This window comes from Marmota flaviventris, chromosome 3 (genome assembly GCF_047511675.1).
Source record: "Marmota flaviventris isolate mMarFla1 chromosome 3, mMarFla1.hap1, whole genome shotgun sequence".
Classification (NCBI taxonomy): Eukaryota; Metazoa; Chordata; class Mammalia; order Rodentia; family Sciuridae; genus Marmota; species Marmota flaviventris.
In genome coordinates, this window is record NC_092500.1 from 132,506,700 (window position 1) to 132,526,401 (window position 19,702).

At 43.2% G+C, this 19,702-nt stretch overlaps 1 protein-coding gene and 1 long non-coding RNA gene across 4 annotated transcripts in view; one reads left to right on the top strand and one right to left on the bottom strand.

The window, feature by feature from the left end:
- The window catches only part of Mfhas1 (multifunctional ROCO family signaling regulator 1), a 94,385-nt gene that overhangs the window by 60,522 nt on the left and 14,161 nt on the right, over nt 1-19,702 (top strand). The window lies entirely within an intron of this gene.
- Nucleotides 16,608-19,702, bottom strand: part of LOC114081110 (uncharacterized) — a 40,250-nt gene continuing 37,155 nt past the window's right edge. The window contains exon 5 of the long non-coding RNA XR_003580726.3: nt 16,608-16,756. This is a non-coding gene — a long non-coding RNA (uncharacterized lncRNA). The remainder of the gene's footprint in view (nt 16,757-19,702) is intronic.

A 19,702-nucleotide genomic window follows, 5' to 3' on the forward strand; every position in this document is an offset into this window, starting at 1 on the left:
TTTGCCTATGAGATTGACCATGATGAGTTTGAGAATTCCCATTTGTTGGGAAGAGTCCAAGGAAATTGACACATAGATAGTTGGTGAGCATTTTCAAAGGGCATTCTTCAATATCTATGAGAATTTAAAAGGTACATATCCTTAGGCTCAGTAATTCCACTTGTGACCCTATGGATGTTTTCCAGCAGATACACAAAAATTACTGCACAGATATCTGTTATAAAAGCATTTATAATAGGAAAAAAATGGAAGCAGTTATATGGTCACCTGTATGTACACGGCAAAATATGGTTCAGTGTTAAAATGGCACAGTCCTCTGTATACTGATTGGGAAAGATGCAGGATGTTAAATGAAGCTAATATCCTGTGTATTAAAAAAAAAAAGATGTATGGCATGTGAGTAAGGAAAATATTAGCTCTAACATGAAGTCTCCTATATCATAAAAGCCAAAATTTTCCCAGAAATCCCAGCCAACTTGTACTCAGATTTCATTGGCTGGAACTGTCCCACACTGGGTGCTGAGACCTTCAAGGGAATTGCTGAAGGTAAAATTTTGATTAGGCCTGTGTACTTCTGTGACACGAAATCCCAGTGTTCCTTGAAAATAGAAGAGACAAGGGGATGTTGGATGAGTAGCTAGCAGTGTGGCTCACAAACACACATTACATACACTTATGTGTGTGTGCAGTACTTTTGGAGGGTGTCCAAAATCGATAGCAGCAGCTATTCTACAGAATAACCCCATGGTCAAGAGGAAAAGGGACACTTATTTTTCATTTTATATTGTTCTTTCCTGCAGAGATTTTTGTTTGTTTGTTTTTTAAACAATGAATATGTGTTAACTTTAGAGGAAGGAAGTTGGTAGGAAATTGACATCAATCCATTTTCAGAACCCCTTGGGTACAGCTGTTCAGCCAATTATTTAGAGCCAGGTCCCTGAACTCCTGTGGGCTTCAGCCTCAGCTGTCAATTGAGGGGTCCCATTAGACATCATCTCGGACTCCATCTAGCTCGGAGCCTCTTGCAGTTAATTACCTAGTCCCTAGGAGCCAAAGAAGAACAGAAGAGCATTTTGAACAGGTTCTTAATTGACTTTATTATGGGCTGAATCGTGTCCTCTTGAAGTTCATATGTTGCAGGCTTATTCCCAGGACCCTAGAGTAGGATTGTTCGTGGAGATAGGGTCATTGAAGGTTAAATGAGATGATTAGGGTGGGCCTGAATTCAACAAAACCAGTTTCCTTATGAGAAGAGGAGATGGGACACAGACACACACAGGTCAAGATACTGGGAGAAGACACCTTCTTCAAACCAAAAGGAGAGGCCTCTGAAGAACCCTGCTCAGCAGAGACACCTTCTCTTGCACTTCCAGCATCCAGAACTGTGAGGCCATAAATGTCTGTTCTTTAAGCCACCAGTCTGTGGCACTTATGTGACAGCCTAGCAAGCTAACGTGGTTCTCTGGCCCTTTCACCTTCCTGAGAGTAGCTCTTTATGTTGCAGAATCTCCAGGACAGGGGGAGATTGCAGTAGACTTGGCTCTAAGGGGACTGGGTCTTCTCTGGGTCTGAAGGAGGGCACCTTTTGCTGGAGTGAATAATACTCTAGAACACTCTGTGCACTGGGAGGGAGCCAGGCTTGCCTGTCTAACGGATGTTGGAATAACTGAAGATGAGCAGATTGACCTTGAGGAATCCTGTTCTCTGCTGAGCCCCAGGGGCGGTTGACCTTACTTAGGGGATTTTCCTGCCTCTTAACTAACTTCTCCTAAAAACAGGCACAAAGCATGGCTGGGAGAGGCCGCTGGCCAGGTGTCAGAACCGAGCTGCACACATGTAAATATTTAGATCTGATTCAAAGACATGGAGCTGGGGGCTCCTAGAGGGTACTGTTTTGCTAAGTGGGAACTGAAAAGCACTTTTACTTACGTGCAAAATTAAATCTCGCCTCTTTTGGTACGAGTTACCCTTGTTTGCTTCACTCTAGGGAAACTTGCCCTGATGAAGAACAGAGTAACAGGCCTTTTATGTGAGCATTCAGCTCATACATTATGCACGACATGGCTAAGTTCTTTAAAGCCCACTGAGATGGGCATATCTTCTCCACACTGTGATGGGCTTTACTAGAGAGATTTTTTTTTTTGGCCCTGACCATCTCCTGTGCTAAATAAATCTGAGACTGAGCACAGCCGCCATGGATCTATTGAAATTTCACACATAAAAAATTTCACAGATTTTCTTGGTTCTGGCTGGATTTGGCACTTTGTGGCAAACGGCGCTGGGTGCCAATGGAAGAATTAGGGAACGGGTGGGAGAGTGGCCGGGCAGAGCCAAGGACATGTTTGTATGTCCTATTTAGGAGATTGTTCTACTTCATGCTGAATTTGTGAGGAGTTTAACTTGAGAAGCCTAGAAAATTAAGTAGAAAATACATTTGCACAGTATTTTAAGCTGCCACAAACTATTTAAAGCTGAAACAACCCTAGAGATCAACCAGTCTCTTCCTTTCACAGCTGAGGATCCAGGCCCCAAGGACCCATAGTTTGTCAGGAACCTGCAGGGAGTCAGGGCACACCCAGGGTCAGAACCCAGGCTCAAGGCTCAGCTCCCTGCTCATCCTGCTTCAGTGGGAACGATCACGGTGCCTTGTGACAAGAGTCTTGGAAACAGAAAAATTCATGCATTCTAAAGCCAAGATTTCAAGAGCTGTTTAATAGTAATTTTTAAGGCCACATAATAACTTGTAAATAGTAACATAGTTAATGAAAGAAAGGCATACTCTCTCTCTCCCTTTTTTTTTTTTTTTTTTTGGTACTGGGTTTTGAACTCGGGGGCACTCAACCACTGAGCCACATCCCCAGCCTTATTTTGTATTTTCTTTAGAGACGGGGGCCTCACTGAGTTGTTTAGCACCTCGCTTTTTCTGAGGCTGGTTTTGACCTGTTATCCTCCTGTCTCAGCCTCCCAAGCCGCTGGGATTACAGGCGTGCGCCACCGTGCCCAGCAAGGAAAGCATACTCTTAATAAAAGATTCTTATTAATTATTGTAGTCAAGTCAGAGCTTTTGAGCTAATTTAAGGGAGGAAAGCAGGCTTCTGGCAAGGAGAGACCTACTCCAGAACCCAACAATAAGAAACAAACCATGGGTCTTTCTTGCGTGCCTAGGAACTGAAGGTTGCTCTGTGTCTCTGTGCTTCCTCCCAGATTCTCTCCCTGTCCCACCCCAGATCCAGGATTTGTCTCCACTGTCCCCTAGGCCGTGGGTACCTTCTGTCCTATAATTCTGGTTGTGGGTCCTTCATCCCATCTCACATCCCTGGTTCCATCTCAGTCTCTCAGCCCTTTCTCTGCCTGTCCCCATTGCAGTATCCTGTCTCCATTTGAGTCCCCTGTCCATCTCCATTTTAGTCTCCATGTTACCATCTTGGGTCCCCTGTCTTCATCTGATTTCCCCATCTTGGTCCCCCTGTCCCAGTCTCAGTCCCCTTTGTCTCCATGTGAGTTCTCTGTGTCTCAGTCTCAGTCCCCTGACTCCCAAGTTCCTTGTTTCCACCTCAGCCCCTGACTCATGTCAGTCATTTGTCCCCTTCATCCCCATCTGAATCCTCAGTGTCCATCTCAGTTCCTAAACTTGGCCCACCCCTTTCCCTCCTCCCATCTCTGTCCCTCCATCTGTCCCTGTGCCTCAAGCATAGTCACATCTCAGTGCCACCTCTCTCTCTCCGAGGACTTGCTCTATTTCTTTCTACCCTCAGAGCTACTTGCTCTACAGCTCACACGTGATCCCAACTACACCTCCTGCCTCTCTCCAGTCGCCCACCACAGACTAATTCTGTCTCTCACCCCAGTTTCAAATTCCCTGGGGAGTAGCCTGACCTGCCTGCTTCAGCTTCTCTCCCTGGGTTGTGTGTCGCAGTCACACTGAGAAGCCAACCTCCTATAGCTGGGTAGACAGCCCCGGTCTCGTTATGGGGCCGGGATCATGGGAGTTCGTGCCAAATACTTGTGCTTATCTTGTGCTTAACTCCATGAGGCATGCACTGGAGACGAAGAGACTGGCAGTGACACCAAAGCCATTGCCAGGGTCCCACTGCCAGGGGTGGTAGAACAAGCAGGCACCCCCTGAAGATAGCATTGCATGGTCCTTCTGCTAACTTCCGTCTTGTCTGAAGTGAATTGGAGAATTCCTGATTCAGTATTTCTTTCCCCCCATCTGTGAGGAGTACATTCCAAGACCCTCCAGTGGATGCCTGAAATCTCAGACAGTGCCAACCCCTATTCATGCTGTTTATCCTAGGTGCCCTGCAGTGTATCTGAGTTAATCTGTCCTTGAACACAAACACCGTGGTACTGTGACAGTCAACAGTCAGCCACAAGTCACTAATGGGTAGGTCCCATATACAGATGTATTACCTGGACCGAGGGATGATTCACATTCCTTGGCAGATCAAAGCTGGCCAGTGAGAGATTTCATTGTGCTACTCAAAACAGCATGCAGTTTAAAACTTGCATTTTTTTTTATTTCTGGAATTTTCCATTTAATAATTCTGGACCACAATGGACCGCCGGTAACTGAAACCAAAGAAATTGAAACCGCAGATAAGGGGAGACTACTTTAAGTCAAAATGTTCTAATGCTGCGTGAACCCAACTGTCCCTTTCACATGTTTCCAAAGTTACCATTTAGGTCCCTAGGCTGTCAGTCTAAGCTTGATATCAGCTTGATGTTTTACTAAAACCTCAATTGGGAACCTGAATATATCCACTAATATGTTCACATGCTTGGGGGTGAAGGATTTCTTTGATATAAGTCAAGTACTGTTAGAAACACCAAAGGAAGGTTTAAACACAGCTGCCCCCACGCCCATTGGGAAGGTCTAGCATAATTAACCAGTGATGATTGACTTGTATTTTCATAATCTCTGGCAACAGTGAAGACATTCCATGGACCTGAGACTTGTAAGCACATTTGGGAGGGAGGTGATTGTTTCTACACTAGTCTTCTGGCCCAACAAACTGAGATAAGTACTTGGAATCCACAAAAATTTGCCATGATGAAATCTAATAACCAAGAAATGTAGGGTGGAAATAGGCTTAGTAATAAACCGCCTTCCGTGTCCACTCCCTCCTCCCTATTAAGACTCTTGGACCTCCCGCCACAGGGGCCTTGGAGGCATCCCTGTGCTTTGCACAGAAGCCGCTAATCCCCCAGCAGTTCACTCTGTCTCCATCTGCAGCTGCTCCCTCTCACACCCAAGGGCAGGCAGGGAGTGGCCACTGGGCCTGCAGACCCACGGCAGGCAGGGCCAGTGGCTGTGGCTGAGACCCAGCTACATCCCTGCCCAGACTCACGTGCTCCCTGCTCCCTGTTGGCTCTGAAAGAAAGGAGAGGAAGGAAGGACCGTGAAACTAAAGGTCTTTACTTGCTTGATAGCTTTCCTTGCCACATCTGTTCTGTTTTAATCAAATGTGTGATTATCTAGAGACTTCTTTTAGATTATTTAATTCCATGATGCAAACAGCATGACATCACTGTCCTGAAATCACAGGTCATGCTTGGCCAGAGCCCACCTGCATTTAAAGGTCTAGCCAGTAGCTGCAGGTTGCTCATGGAATCACTGGCTTCTTCCCTTCCCTGACTCTGGGAAGCCCTTGGAGCCAAGTGGGAAAGCCTTGGGAGGACCACAGGGTGGGGCGGGGTCAAGTAGACTCACCTCCCCAGAACTTGAGATTGTTTAGGCATGCAGAATTCCATTCAAAAAATTAAAGTATGACACAAGTCCATTTGTGTAAAATTGTAGGGACATGGGGTTGGGGGCAAGGAAGAGAAAGACATGGAGATTAGGTGGATAAAGAAATTGAAAACAAATACAGTTCTCAGTCTAGCTTTGATAACAGATAACATACTATCAGATGAAAGAAAGGTATGGTTATGCTTATGGGATGAGTCTACTTGGAAGAAAAAAAATTAACAAAAACAAATTTTTTTTTTTTTTTGGTATATATAAGTGCTTTTGGAGAAAGGTCGGGAAGGGCGTACACCAGATCAACACTGGGTACTCAGGAAGGGAGGAATGAGGAAAAACGATTATACCCTTTTCCTTACACATCTTAATATTGATTTACTTTTAAAACCAGAACTTGTTAACTTTTATAATTAAAGAAATAAATTGAAAAAAAGACTTCAAAAAAACCTAACAAAGCTGTTCTAGGGAGGAAAAGGAAAAATAATTAAATTCACATGGTAGTTGATTATTTTAAGATTTGTTTTTAATGGCTAGTCTGTGTGAATGGTTCCACACTGCAGAAGGTACAGAAGTCGTGATGGGGAGAAGAATGTCATCTCTCCTGTCCGTAGCCATTTATTTCCCCTCCTGGAGCCGCCGCCGCTGTTGCCAGATTCTTGGCTATCCTTGAAGAGAGGAGAGAGAGAGTGTGTGTGTGTGTGTGTGTGTGTGTGTGTGTGTGTAAGGAGAGTCCCCCACCCAGAAATGGTAGCATGACATGATTTTGTATCCCTTTTTAAAGTTAAAAATATATGCAGGGCATATCAGTATAGATAGAGCTCTCTTGATTCTTTTTTTATTGCCTATATACATGTCTGTTGTATGAGCTGGTTTTATTTAACCAGCCTTCTGTTGGTAAGCATTGGAACTGTTTTCAGTATTTTGTTTGTGCACAATACTATAGTAAATCCTCAAGACTTGCCTTTGACATTAGTATACCCGCAGAATAAATATTGAAGTGGGATTGCCACATTTCTCTCCAAAGAGGAGGTATAAGTTTATACTTCCTTCAAAAACAAATCAATATGCTCAATATTCTTCATAGACCATGTGCTGAAATGCTGCCTGGGAGGTGGGATGTGGTCCAAATGGTAGCAACAGGGCTTTAGAGAAGGAAATAGGAGAGTCTAGTCCTTTCTAGTCACTCCTCTTCTAGACACCTCTCTTTCTAGAAGTTATTTTTGTTCAAACTTTGGTTTTCATGTTTCACTCTTGTTTGGTGAGCTGCTATTAAGTACCATGCATAGGATTACATGGTTATTGCAAATATCATTATTTAATTCTTGTAGCACTCCTATCAGGTATATATTTGGCATGTATCATCCACAGTTCACAGATAAGAAAAATGAGGCTCAGAGGGGCCAGGTAATTTCCCCCAACATCACACAGTGAGTAGAGAAGTGGCAAAGCCATCTTCCACACTTTGTCAGAGTTTTTTGGTCAAACATTTTTGATCCTTCCTGACCCCTCTCTGTCTTTCAGGACATTAGAAACTTCTGCATCTTTTGCATTATGTAAAATTTGAGGATGCATTGAGCAATGAACTAGGTATACGACCAGTTCCACCTCTTTTTGGCCCGTGACACATGACTTTGTGCCTAAGAAGTTTCTTTTAAGAGGTCTGTGTGGTGTAAAGAGAAAGTTTACTGTGGGATTATATGGATTGTCTGTAACCACAAAGGGCTGTGTTCCAAAAATCCTTCTTAGTCCACTGACTCTAAAGAAGAAGACGCAGCCCCAAAGCGGTGGTGCTCTAAATACTGGTTAGGCTTCCAAGCCCATCCACAAAGCCCACAAAATGAGCAGTGTTCTAAAAGGATACTGGTGGCCATAATTTCTTGGCATGCTCTTAGTCCACAGCGGAATGCATAGATGAGAATGGATTTCTAGAGCCACAGCAAGAAGAAAAACAGGAGAGGCTGTGTAGCAGCACTTGGGGCTACAGGAGGCTGGGTCTGTCTCAGGTGGAATTGCTTGCTTCAGGCCTCAGACGGAGTGCAGCAAAGAGGAATGGGGCCAGTTGCTATTCTGGAAAATCAAGTGTGTGGAGATTGGCGACTGCCTGTACCTTTGATTTCAAATGGCTTTCATAGACAGATCATTTCTGCATCAAGGGGGCTTTCCTTAAAAGAATGTGGATGTAATTTGGCATAATTTCTCTGCTCAAGAAGTAAAGTGCTTTTTTTTTTTCTTCCATAAAAGCCAGGAAGAATTGTCTTTGTAAGTGATAGAGACTATTATAGTAAGGTTTTTCCATTTTTCTGTTCATTTTCTCAAAAATGGTATAATTTGCAGTCCAGGTAGAGAGAGGATGATGATCTTTAGAGCTAATTTGGTGAGTTTGCCCCTGAACTACTACGTGCTTCAGTGCTGGAAGGAGCAGTCTCCTTATTCCAATTATTCCGGGCCTTGTCTCCTCGAAGTTTAGTGAAATAGTGTTGGATGAACTAACACAGTTTACCTTAAGGTGATGATGCTCTTAAGCTTGTTACAGGCAGAGAGTCATTTCCAAAGATGAAAGAGGAAGAGGAGGAAAAAGAAGCCAAGCTTACATGCCTCTAGTTGCTTGGAGATAGGTGAGGCATCTTTACCTCGACTTACCTGGTCCTAAATGTCAGCTTTTCCATGTTTGTACTTAGCAGCATAACAACATGGAAACAGTGTGCTACTCTTTGAAAGATTAAAGCATCAATTATCTTTAAGTTCTTTGACCTCCAAAATTTAACAGCCATTGGTAGATCATGTCACCTGCCAGTTATTTTTAGATGTTAGTATAATTAATATTAGCACTTCCTACAGGATTGAGTATAGCCTCATCTTGAATTTTATCCAGTGGTATATACCTTTCCTTTTGTAAAGATCACAGTGAGGCACACATGAAGTGAAACTGAAAAAAGGATCTCATCAAAATGACACATACCCATAGGGCATTACTGTCTTTCCACCAATTTGATCTCTGAGATTTCATGATTCCACAGCATGAAACTCATGGGGACAGGGAATAAATAAAATCTGCCCTTCCTGGAAACTGTCAGGCATTTCATTTTCTTGGGGAGAGAGACTGGTTGGTATGTTCTGAATGTTGGTGTACCCCCAAATTCATATGTTGGAGTTTGAAATCCACTGTGATAGGTGTGAGAGATGAAGCCAGGGGCAGATGTCAAAGTCTCCGGGGCTCCACCCTCATGAGTGGGATTGGTGCCCTGACAAAAGAAGCTGATGCCAGCTCCCTCACCTCTTCCACCTGTGGGGACACAGCAAAAGGGTGCCACCTATGAAGCAGAGAGCCCTCACAGATGGAGATGTCCTGGCCTCTGATGAAGCCAGTCCCCTTTGGCCATCCCACATTCTCTTCCTGACTTAAATGCTTTCACGATTACGTCCTTTTCTTTGTCTGTCTGTGTTTAGGCTTCTGCTTGGACATCCATTACATCTGCTCGCTGATTGGAGTGTAACTGAAAGATAAAGAATTTGTTCTTGTTCACAATTTTTCTAAAAAATTGAATGGAATGTTGGGTTTCGGTGATTCGTGCAATTTAATGCTTTTGAGGTCATCATGGATACTATGTGTTTAAAATGGCCTGAGTTCCAGTTTGGATCTTCAGCAAGTGACAACTGGGCCTAGGAAGGGTGTTCCAGCTAGGATACTTCCCTGTCCTGCTTATTTATGCTTGTGGAAGATATTCCTGTGCAGAAGAACGTGCAACCATAGAAGGTTCTTTCTCACCTTGCGACTCTGTGGGTCTGACTTCAAGCCTGTGGGTTTTCTCACGTCTCCTAGGTCCTTTCAGGGAACCCTTAGCTCTTCCAGCCCCAACTCTCACTCCTCTTCTTCCTTCCCTAACTCAGGGAAAGTCGCAAAAATCCCTGTCTTCTTCCTTGTTAGGAGAAGCAAATGAATGATGTCTGATCATCACCAAAGACTTCCCTGGACTCCCTTAGTACTGCAAAAACAGGTTGATTGTGAAAAGGCCTTTGGGCCCGTGTTTCCAATTTCAGGTACTAAAGCTTCCTCTAGTGTTGGAGGGAGAATGTTTTCATCTGATGCTTCTATGCTGTCTGCATTAACTTCTCTGAACTGGAACCTTTTCTGACTAAGAAGTAGGTGACAGGCTATCCAAATAAAGAGTCACCTTTTGAAAGCACTTCAGCGCAGCAGCAGAGCAGGTTTTTATGATCCTGACTTGCATTGGAGAGAGGGGAGGGCTGAGTTGGTTTGGGCTGTGCTTCTCTCTCGCTCCCCAGCCCCTCAACACACTTTGATCTGTGAAGCTTGTCTAATCCTCAGCCAAGTCTGCTGGAACTTTATCCAGAGCAGGAAAAAGGGAAATAGTTTTCCTTTCTTGGGTGGATTTGTATTTATATAAACCCTTAGCCATGAAAATGGAGCCAAGTGGCAGGCGCACGTGTCTGAGGGGAGGCGCATGGGAATGGGTGGGTGGCGGCAAGAGGCGTGGCCCTCTGGCCCTCGGTCCCCAGGCGGCTTCAACTTGGGTCCAGCTGTGTCGGGTCTCCTCCTGGGTCAGCAAGAGAGGACAGTCTAAGTCCTCCTGTGCATTTTCTCGAGGATGGACCGTGTGTAGGGCCACTGTGGAACAGCAGGGGACAGTCAGCAGCTGACTAGTCAACTCCAATCATGATTCTGGTGGGTGTGTGTGTGTGTGTGTGTGTGTGTGTGTGTGTGTAGAGCAGTTCACCTTCTGCTGCTGTTAATAAAGAACAGTGTGGAAGCCTTCTCTGTCCTCTGTACCTTCAGTGTCCAAAGCTTTAGCTTCACACATTGTGTTACACTGTTTCTTTCACTTGTATGAATTTGTTGAACCCTTTTGGGTCCAGCCACTTCTTGTGGATGGAGAGCTTATGAAGTGTGTTTGCCATCCGTGCAAATGTGTTCTCGTCAAAATCCCCTCATTTAAATTTCAAGTGTTTTCCCCTGGTTCTTTCTTTCTGGAATAGAGGGTAGCTCCCTTTTAGATCCTGGGGTGAAATCTCATTTAGAATCTAAAGAAAGGAACAGTTATTCTTGTACACTACCAATTATTGCAATCTGTATCATATCTGGGCTAATCCTGAACTGATAAGAAAAGTAAATTTAAGAATATAAAATATCTTTTACTTTGCTATTTTTGCTGTTTCTGAACACAAAGCAAAGCCCTTCCTAGTAGGTGACATCTTCCTGCAGACTCTGTGGTCATTTCTCCTGCACACTGTTAAGTGCCAGGGGAGTCAGGTTTACCTGACATACAGGGATATTAATTCTGGCCCCTAGAAATGTTTATTTTGCACCTCATGCTCTGGAATCCTCCAGAAGTCTCTACCTGGGCCTCAACCCAGGAACTCTAGAGATTGTGGCATCACAACTGGTGAGCTTCTAGGAGGATGAGCAGCCCAGAGGCAGATGAGATGGGCTGTTATTGTACTGCAGGTACTAGAAACAGGAGCGCTGGAGGAGAGGAGATTTAAAACAGCCAAGCACAGGAAGGTGTAGGGAAGAATGCTACTGAGGATTGGGGATGTGTGGATGAAACACCAACAACCACTGGGAAAAACAACAACAACAACAAAACCCCAAGAGATTTATGAAAGGGGAGGTTGAGCTTCTAATGGGAGAAAAGGAGCTAAATTCAAGTGGAGATTTGAAAAAGAAATTTTGTTAGCAGTCTTTTCCTTTGGGTTTTCCTTGGTTGACCTTTTGCCAAATGGTTTGGAAAAGGTGCTGTGGTCCAAAGCCACAACTTTTTTTTCCCTCTTTAGATCTTAAAGAGTATTTTCTCAAAAAGTTTATATTATCATGATATTTACTCAAAGCATTCATTCACATTATAACTGGGGACAGATGCAGCAAGATCATGGATGCAGTACAATCTCACTATGTATATATTTATAAGAACCTATATAATAATAACATGTTAATAATGGTGGTAGAATTATGAGTGGTTTTATTTTTTAATCTTCATCAAAGATGGAAAATAAGCTGGGCATGGTGGCGTATGCCTGTAATCCCAGCAGCTCAGGAGGCTGAGGCAGGAGGATCACAAATTCCAAGCCAGCCTCAGCAAAAGTGAGGCGCTAAGTAACTCAGTGAGACCCTGTCTCTAAATAAAATACAAAATAGGGCTGGGGATGTGGCTCAGTGGTCAAGTGCCCTTAAGTTCAATCCCTGATACCAAAAAAGGAAAGTAGATTTTCTACTTTTTTTCACCATAAGAGAAAACTTGTTTGGGGTATTGTAAGTAATAGGGTCATTTCTATTGTCTAGACAAGTTTCTGAAATGCCTGAGAGGCATTCAGTAATTGATCTTCCCTGTTCACAGGGTGGTGTTTCAGAAATTGTTAAGTCGCAATGCAAGGACATTGGCAAATCCACTCTACCTCAAAACTAGGACTACTGTGAAAACAGAGTTTCTCTGCTTCTGCTGGCAGGTTGGGTAAGCTGCAGGCCTCTGCAGTCTAGAAACGTGTTGCAACTCTTAATCGGGGGCTGTGCCTTTCAGTGTTTCAGTAGACCCCAGCAGCTCATTGCCAATGTCTTTTTTCTGGGTTCTCGTCTTGTCTCGTGAATTCAAAGAATGAAATCTACAGACAAGGACGAGTGAGTGTAAGAATAGGATTATTCAAGTGTAAATAGAAACAGAGCTCCTTCCGTAGGAGAGTGAGACCCAGTAGGCTTTGCCGCTTGAGTGTGCTAATCTAGGGGTTTAGATAGCCCTTGAGTCAATGCTATTGGTCCAAATTTATGCCAATCAGGGTTTGGAAAAGTACTAGGGCTATTGGTTAAAATTTATGCTAATCAGGTTTTGGAAAAGTATGAATGCTATTGGTTAACCCTTGAGTCTGAACTCCCATTCAGGTCTTTCCCACATCCACTTTCTCGCTGGTGGCCTGTAATCCCTCAGTGCACCTCAGGCCCACCATCATGGCAGATGCCACCCCCATGCTCTACTGCTGCTTCTCAGAGGAGATTGGTGGGCTGGCGTGTGGCTCAGTGGATGGGGGACTGTATCAACTGCACTATTATCTTACTCCTTTTTTCATTCAGGCAATTGGAGTTGGGGACACATTACCCTGTGCTTCAGAGGTAGGCCCACCCTCATGATAAAATGTATTGCTTTCAACCATGAAGACTCTGTTTACACTTAGCATGTACTAGGCAGGCCTGCAGGTCTTCATCCTCGCACTCCAGCCCTTCTTCATGTTCTCCATGTAGCATTTTCTTGTTAGTCATTATAGTCATCTACACTCTCCCAAATGGGAGTGCCGTAAATGAAAGCCTATCTGAGCTTACAACTTGTTAATCTAGAAGAGACCTGAGTGATTGCTCCACAAGAACTCCAGAGAGCAAGTGAAGCTCTTTGTTTACCACATCAGAGATACTGCGTCCACCCCTTCTCCTTCCCTGTCCCATAAATATGAAGAAAGAAGGCTTGATGTGATTAGCGACTAAGCATTACTGTCAGGGCAGTCAGGAAAAACTGAGCTTGTCCACTGGAGATGGGCACCTGCCACAAAAAAAGAATGATGAGCTGTGTCAGTCATTTGTACCCCAAGTGTGGACCCTGCTTGGCTCCTGTTGCATTATTCATCAGGAGAATCTGAGCATTTCAGAGTGGGGTCATTATGGGAGTCACAGAAGTCATCACGATTGTGATTCTTGTTTTTCCTTTTGCCTGTAACTGTCACCTCTGTCATCACTTTGGGGGAGGCTAGGAAGAAATTGAAGTGTTAAAATCAGTTTGTTTAGTGCTGCCTGATGACCAGGCCATGAAATCTCCCTAGAAGATAGGTAGAAATGCACCCTTAGACGAAGGACATCTCCAGAAGCCCTCAACTGGCCTCATTCTGGTTGGTCTGTAGCTTATACTGTCTTACTAATAAGACTTTACAAATCATCCCTGAAGCTTCAAGACACAGGAAGGCATTTCTGGTACTTTTTTATTTTACTTAAAAAAGAAAAAAAAAACCCTCATTATTCATAATCAAAACTGGACTTCAGAATTCAGTAAATGGCTAGAGATGACAATTTCTTACACTGTGAAATTGCCTAGAACTCAGAGTATGTCTTACATTTGAAGAATCACAAGGATGTATGGTTAAAATGAAAACCCTGGTCTAGGAGAGGCTCACAGTTTTCAGTGGTTTACATTTTTGCAGCTGCCTTTGGAATTTATGCCTTAGGACATATGTCTAGTTATCAACTGGCCCTATCAGTTTGACTAATTTTTAAAAGGAACTAACTGAGACAAAAACAAATCCTGTGCTCACAAAGAATACAGCCTCCCTGCAGAGTGTACCTCCTGAGAGTAGAGATGGCCCAGTGCTGGGAAACATCTGTGGCCACCCCAGCTGACTTATCAGTGGCCCAGCAGGAAAAATCCTATGGATGAATGGCCATCCCAGCCAATTTCCTGGCCAGTTCAGTGGCCTTTTCCAGGGGGTTTGAGGGTTGTCTATCTAGCTGTCTCCCTCATGAATTAATTCAGTGGCTTCCTGAGGGGTTTAGCTCTTAAGGGACTCTAGCTGGTGCCCCATCAGGGTTCTCAGTGAGTTCGGCAGCATGCCCTCCTCTCAACCTCCTTCCCCAACCCCAACAGGCAGTTGAATTTCTTGGCCCCAGAGGACAGTCTGGGTGCCAAGCCTCCTGGCTTCGGTCAACTGACTGTGGCTTAGTCTGGCCTAGGGCAACCCAAGAAAATTCACCTGCAGGGGGAGAGGGAGGCTGTATCAAACCCAGTCTAACAAGGTCCAAATCTCAGCCTTTGGCAAGGGGGGGGGGGGGTCTCCCCCACTCCCAATTTTTCTTCCTTAGATATTCTTATTTAGCCTTAGGGTGTTTTTTAGAGTTCTTTTCTGTTCCCTCTTCAAAGTTATACCCTACAACCAGCAAATGATAGTTTATGTTAAGCCTTACTTTGTGTTCCTGTCTCCTGGCTAGACCTAGACTGATCCATACATTTCTTCTTTCATTCAGCTTCTCCTTGCTATGGACTGAATGATTATGTTTCCCAAAAATTCCTAGGCAACTTTTGTTGTTTTGAGAGGTTTATACCTTGGGTCTTTATCCCAAATCAGCAAGTGGCTTTTTTTTTTTTTTATTGGTTGCTCAAAACATTATAATGATGTTGACATATCATATATCATACATTTGATTCAAATGGGGTATGAATTCTTTTTTTTTTTCCCTCCTATATTGGGGATTGAACCTAGGTCCTTATACTTCCTAGGCAAGTACTCTACCACTGAACTACATTCCCAGCCCACAGGGGGCTTTTTGATTTACACTGAAAAGATTTCAACATTCAGTATTTTGGTTTGGGTTGTCATTAAAATAAGTTTTTAGTATTTTGCATAATGTGTCTAACATTTGAGAATTCCTATAATAAGCAAAAAAGAGGCTCATTTCACTTATTTCTATCAATTAAAAAAATGGTAATAAAATCTGATGTTCCCTTGTTGCACAGAGGAAGAAGCAGTTGATAAGAATTGGCTAGCCTTCTAATGTCAGAAGTCTTGAGCCAGAGTAATAAAGCAGTTTTTCATAACTTTAATGGGCACAGGAGACTGTGTAGTGGTCTCTCTGGATGCCAGTGTGCTGCTCAGTAGACCACAATTATGCATCTTCAAAAACACTGATTGCATTGGAAACTGCACAGGGACAGAAAATCTCCAACTAAGAAGAAAGATCAGCATTTATCGCTGGCATCTCCCTCAATATGAAATGTACTTTGTAGTCTTTTATTGTTGACTCTTAACATAAAAAGCAAGTAAATAACCTCAGGACTGTTTACCCTTGAATGATCTATTTCATTCTAAATTCTAATTAGAATGTGTTTTCAAATTTATATGGAAATGCCACATAGTATTCTATCTTGTTAGTGTGTGATTATTTTTAGCCATTTCCCTGTTTTGGGGACATTTGAGAAAGTTACCAAGTTTTCTTCATATAATACACAGTGTGTGTGTGGGAGGGGGACCCCAGTGATGCTGTGAGCAATCATTGTATAATTTTTTGTCAGAAAAACCTACTTCCTTTAAGCAGGTTCCTGAGAATGGAAATATACCCAATCAAATGTATGTTTTTTCTTAATTTATTGTTAATGTGCTCTCGTAAGTATGATTTTTCTTTTTACAGCTCCTGTCAATTTGGGGATTTATCTTTTTTGTTTACTTTTGTTAGGATGATGGATAATGTAAAAAAAATCTAATTTTTTTAATTTGAATTTTTCAAATATATAGTGAGGTCATGTTTTGCATGTTGATAATTTATGTTCTGATCCTGGTATATTGCTTTTATATGCTTGTATGTATTCTTTTTTATATTTGGAAGAGTAAGCTCTTGCATAATCTTCTTATCACTATAATAATAGTGTCAAGAACTCATCAAATGCCGGATGATAGTGTTCGGTATTTTTCATAGGTTATCTCATTTAATTATCTCTATATCTTTGTCTTGTCACAGGACACTGTGATGTGGTGGTTAAGAGCTGTATCAGACAGTCCTGGGTCCAGATGCTGGCACTGTTCCTTCTGTTACGATTAGCATTTCCTTATCCATTCTGAGCTCTGGGTTCCTGTCCTCTATAATGATGATAATAACTGTCCCTACCTTACAGTGTTGTCATGAGGGTTGAGATGATACATACATGACATCAAGCTACTGTGGACTTCATTTTTTTTCACTCTGGGTTAATGCAGGTTTGTTCTCACATTGTTGATGTTTATCCCATCTGCACACATTCTTTTTCCATATTGGTAATGAATTTTACTGGTTTTATTAGACAGCTTTGCATTACTACCTGACAGGCTACTATAAAGTATAGAGAGATTTATTTGGGGTCATGACCCCATTTATTTGGGGTCATTTATTTTGAAGTTCAAGTCCAAGGTCAGGCAGCCCACGGGTCTGAGCTTCTGGCAAGGGCAGCATGCTATGGCAAGAGCACATGTTGGAGACAGTATTCACATCTGGACAGTCTGGAAAAATAGAGAAAAAGACTGGCGTGCCACAATCCCATTGCATGCTTTTGATGACCTCTCCAACAGGCCCCACCTCTTAAAGGTCCACAGCATCTCCAAAACCCCCACCCCAGGGACCAAGCCTATACATGTGGACCTTTCGGCATATTCATCCAAGTCATAGCAGGGGGGTCTTTTGGCTAAATATTCCCCATTTGTTGATCCCTTTCACAATCCTGCAAATCAGTACTGACCTCACCTTCCCCTCACTCCTCTAACATCTTGTAAGAATGTCCTTGGGGCACTCGTCATGCAGGATTGAGTTTTTCACATGGACATCTTCTCTCTGCAGACCCTGAGGTCCTTCCTGTTAGAACCCATGCCTTACGTCCATATTTCCCCTGCATCCTCTACAGTCCCCACACATACAGGAAGGTCTCAGTCGTTGCTCAACTCAAGAATGTACTTTATTTTGAAGATCAAATTTATGTTAAATTTGAGGATGATTAGCTTTGCAATTTTACTTGATGATTTACGCATTGTGAACTACTCTTCACATTTTGGAGATAGGTTTGAGAAGAAAAAATTGTTGTTCTTATGTTGTCAATCTAGGAACTATGCATGTTTTTTTTCTCCTTTTTACTTTATATTAATTTTTATTAGTATATTATAATTATACATAATAGTGGGATTTTTGTGACATTCATACATACACATAGCAATACATTGTTGGAGAATGTAAGTGCACTTGAAATTATGATCTGTTGGGGCTGGGATTATGGCTCAGTGGTAGAGCACTTGCCTAGCATGTGTGAGGCACGGGGTTCGATTCTCAGCACCACATACCAATAAATAAATAAAATTTTAAAATTCTTTAACAACTAATGAAATATTAAAAATATATTATGAACTATTCCGCTTATTGCTCAATATTCGTTGGCATCAAGTGAATTTTTTCATGTGTGAAACTTCTCTGCCTTCTACCTTCATGCTCTGTTTTCATGTGTATTAGTCCTCTTTTCATTACTACAACAAAGTACCTGAAGCAGACTGACTTTATAATGAAAAAAAAAAAGGGTTATTTAGCTCTCATTTTTGGAGGCTAAAAGTCCAATAGCATGCTGCAGTTTCTGGCAAGGAGTCCCTTTGGCTGCATCATCTCATGGCAGATGGCAATGATGGGAAGCCCTTATGGGAAGAGAAATTATAGCAAAAAAAGAGGAAGCCAGAGAGAGAGGAGTCCCTCGATCTTTTCTGAGGACATGTGTGCAGTTGACCTGAGGATCTCCCTCAAGGCCCTACCTCTTAAAGGTCCTACCACCTCTCAGCACCTCCACATGAAGTATCAGGTCTCCAATATATGAACCCTTGGGGTACAAATCACATCCAAACCAAACACCAATACAGACCACACTGCTAGGAATAGGATTCAAACAAAACCAGTTACCTGACTTTTTCAGGAAGGACAGTAACACTATTGGTTTAAACAAAATTGGTAACTAAGGCTTAATAGACTTCTGCAAATTATTTCCAGTTTTCTGGCAAACCCACCTTCCGCTCACCAAAAGCTGCAACATGCTCAGCAGAGAAGCCAGCTGTACTGGACTGTTGCCCAAGTGGGGTGTCGGGGACAGGGACTTGGCATCTGTAGTGTAATCCAGTGAACCCAGGGAGCCAAAAGCAGATGAAGTTGAGGCCTGTGTGAAATTCTGACTTGCAGGGTTTTGAGGGGAAACCAGAGGAGCCCAGGCTATTCAGGCTTCGGGGATGATCTTAGGACCAAAAGTAGAACTTGAAACTGTCAGAAGAGGCGACAGTGAGGGCAGTCCAGCCAGGGTGCTCCAAACGCCCTCTCGTGTGGTCCTGGCACTGTGTGTGTGTGTGTGTGTGTGTGTGTGTGTGTGCGCGTGCGCGTGCACGTGTGGGGGTGGTTTAAAGATGCACAGCTCTCATGGGATGTGGGGCAGATCTGTTAGAACTCAGACAGCTCCGACTTACCAAGTGGTGTTTGGACTGGAGGACTTCCAGGATTCAGTCTAGCTCTAACATGCTGCTGGCTTGAATTCATCTTATTACTTTGATGGCATTTAATGTTTACATTTGTCACTGTGCTTTTATATTTGGGGATCTTTTCCTAACTGTCAGAGTGTAGTTCTGACCCCATGAGACAAGCTAATGATGCCAAATGAACTTTAGTGGTGATTTGGTGTTTCCAGCAGTTTCTGGTACTGACTATTGTGCAAAGCCATATAAAAATGTTCCAATCCAGAAATTAATGCCTTTCCTGGAAGCATAAATATGTGAAAGCTTTAGTTCATTATTTTCAAATAGGGATTTTTAGATTACTCCTCCTGGAAAAATACGTTCTGACATGGACAAGCAGTCCCTGGTTGGGGGACATTCTAGAGGCTGGTGGCCAAAGGTAGGGGCCCAAGAGATGGGAGCCAAATTTATGTCCCCAGTCTGCCACTTGTTATCTCCTGATTACTGGGTATATCACATAACCTCCCTGAGCATTAGCTTCCCCATTTATAAACTGAGGACAAACCTTCCCCAGGATGTTGTATGGATTGAATGATATGTCCACTTAAAGCTCTTAAGTTCATGGAGTGCTGGTGCATGGAGTATATGCTTTGAGCACAGCTAACAGATGCTTAAAATATAGGTTTTTTGGCGGGGGGCAGGTACTGGGGATTGAACCCAGAGGTCTTTAACCCCTGAGCCACATCCCCAGCCCTTTTTTATATTTTATTTAGAGACAGGATCTCGCTGAGTTGCTTAGGGCCTCGCTAAGTTGGTGAGGCTGGCTTTGAACTTGGGATCCTCCTGCCCCAGCCTCCCGAGCTGCTGTACAGGCGTGTGCTACCACGCCTGTCTGGAAATATGATATTTTGAGCAAGGCAATTTTTTATCCTGTCTGTCAGCTTGTCCTCTGGGGTCTCTAGAGTTTCACATGAGCGGTAG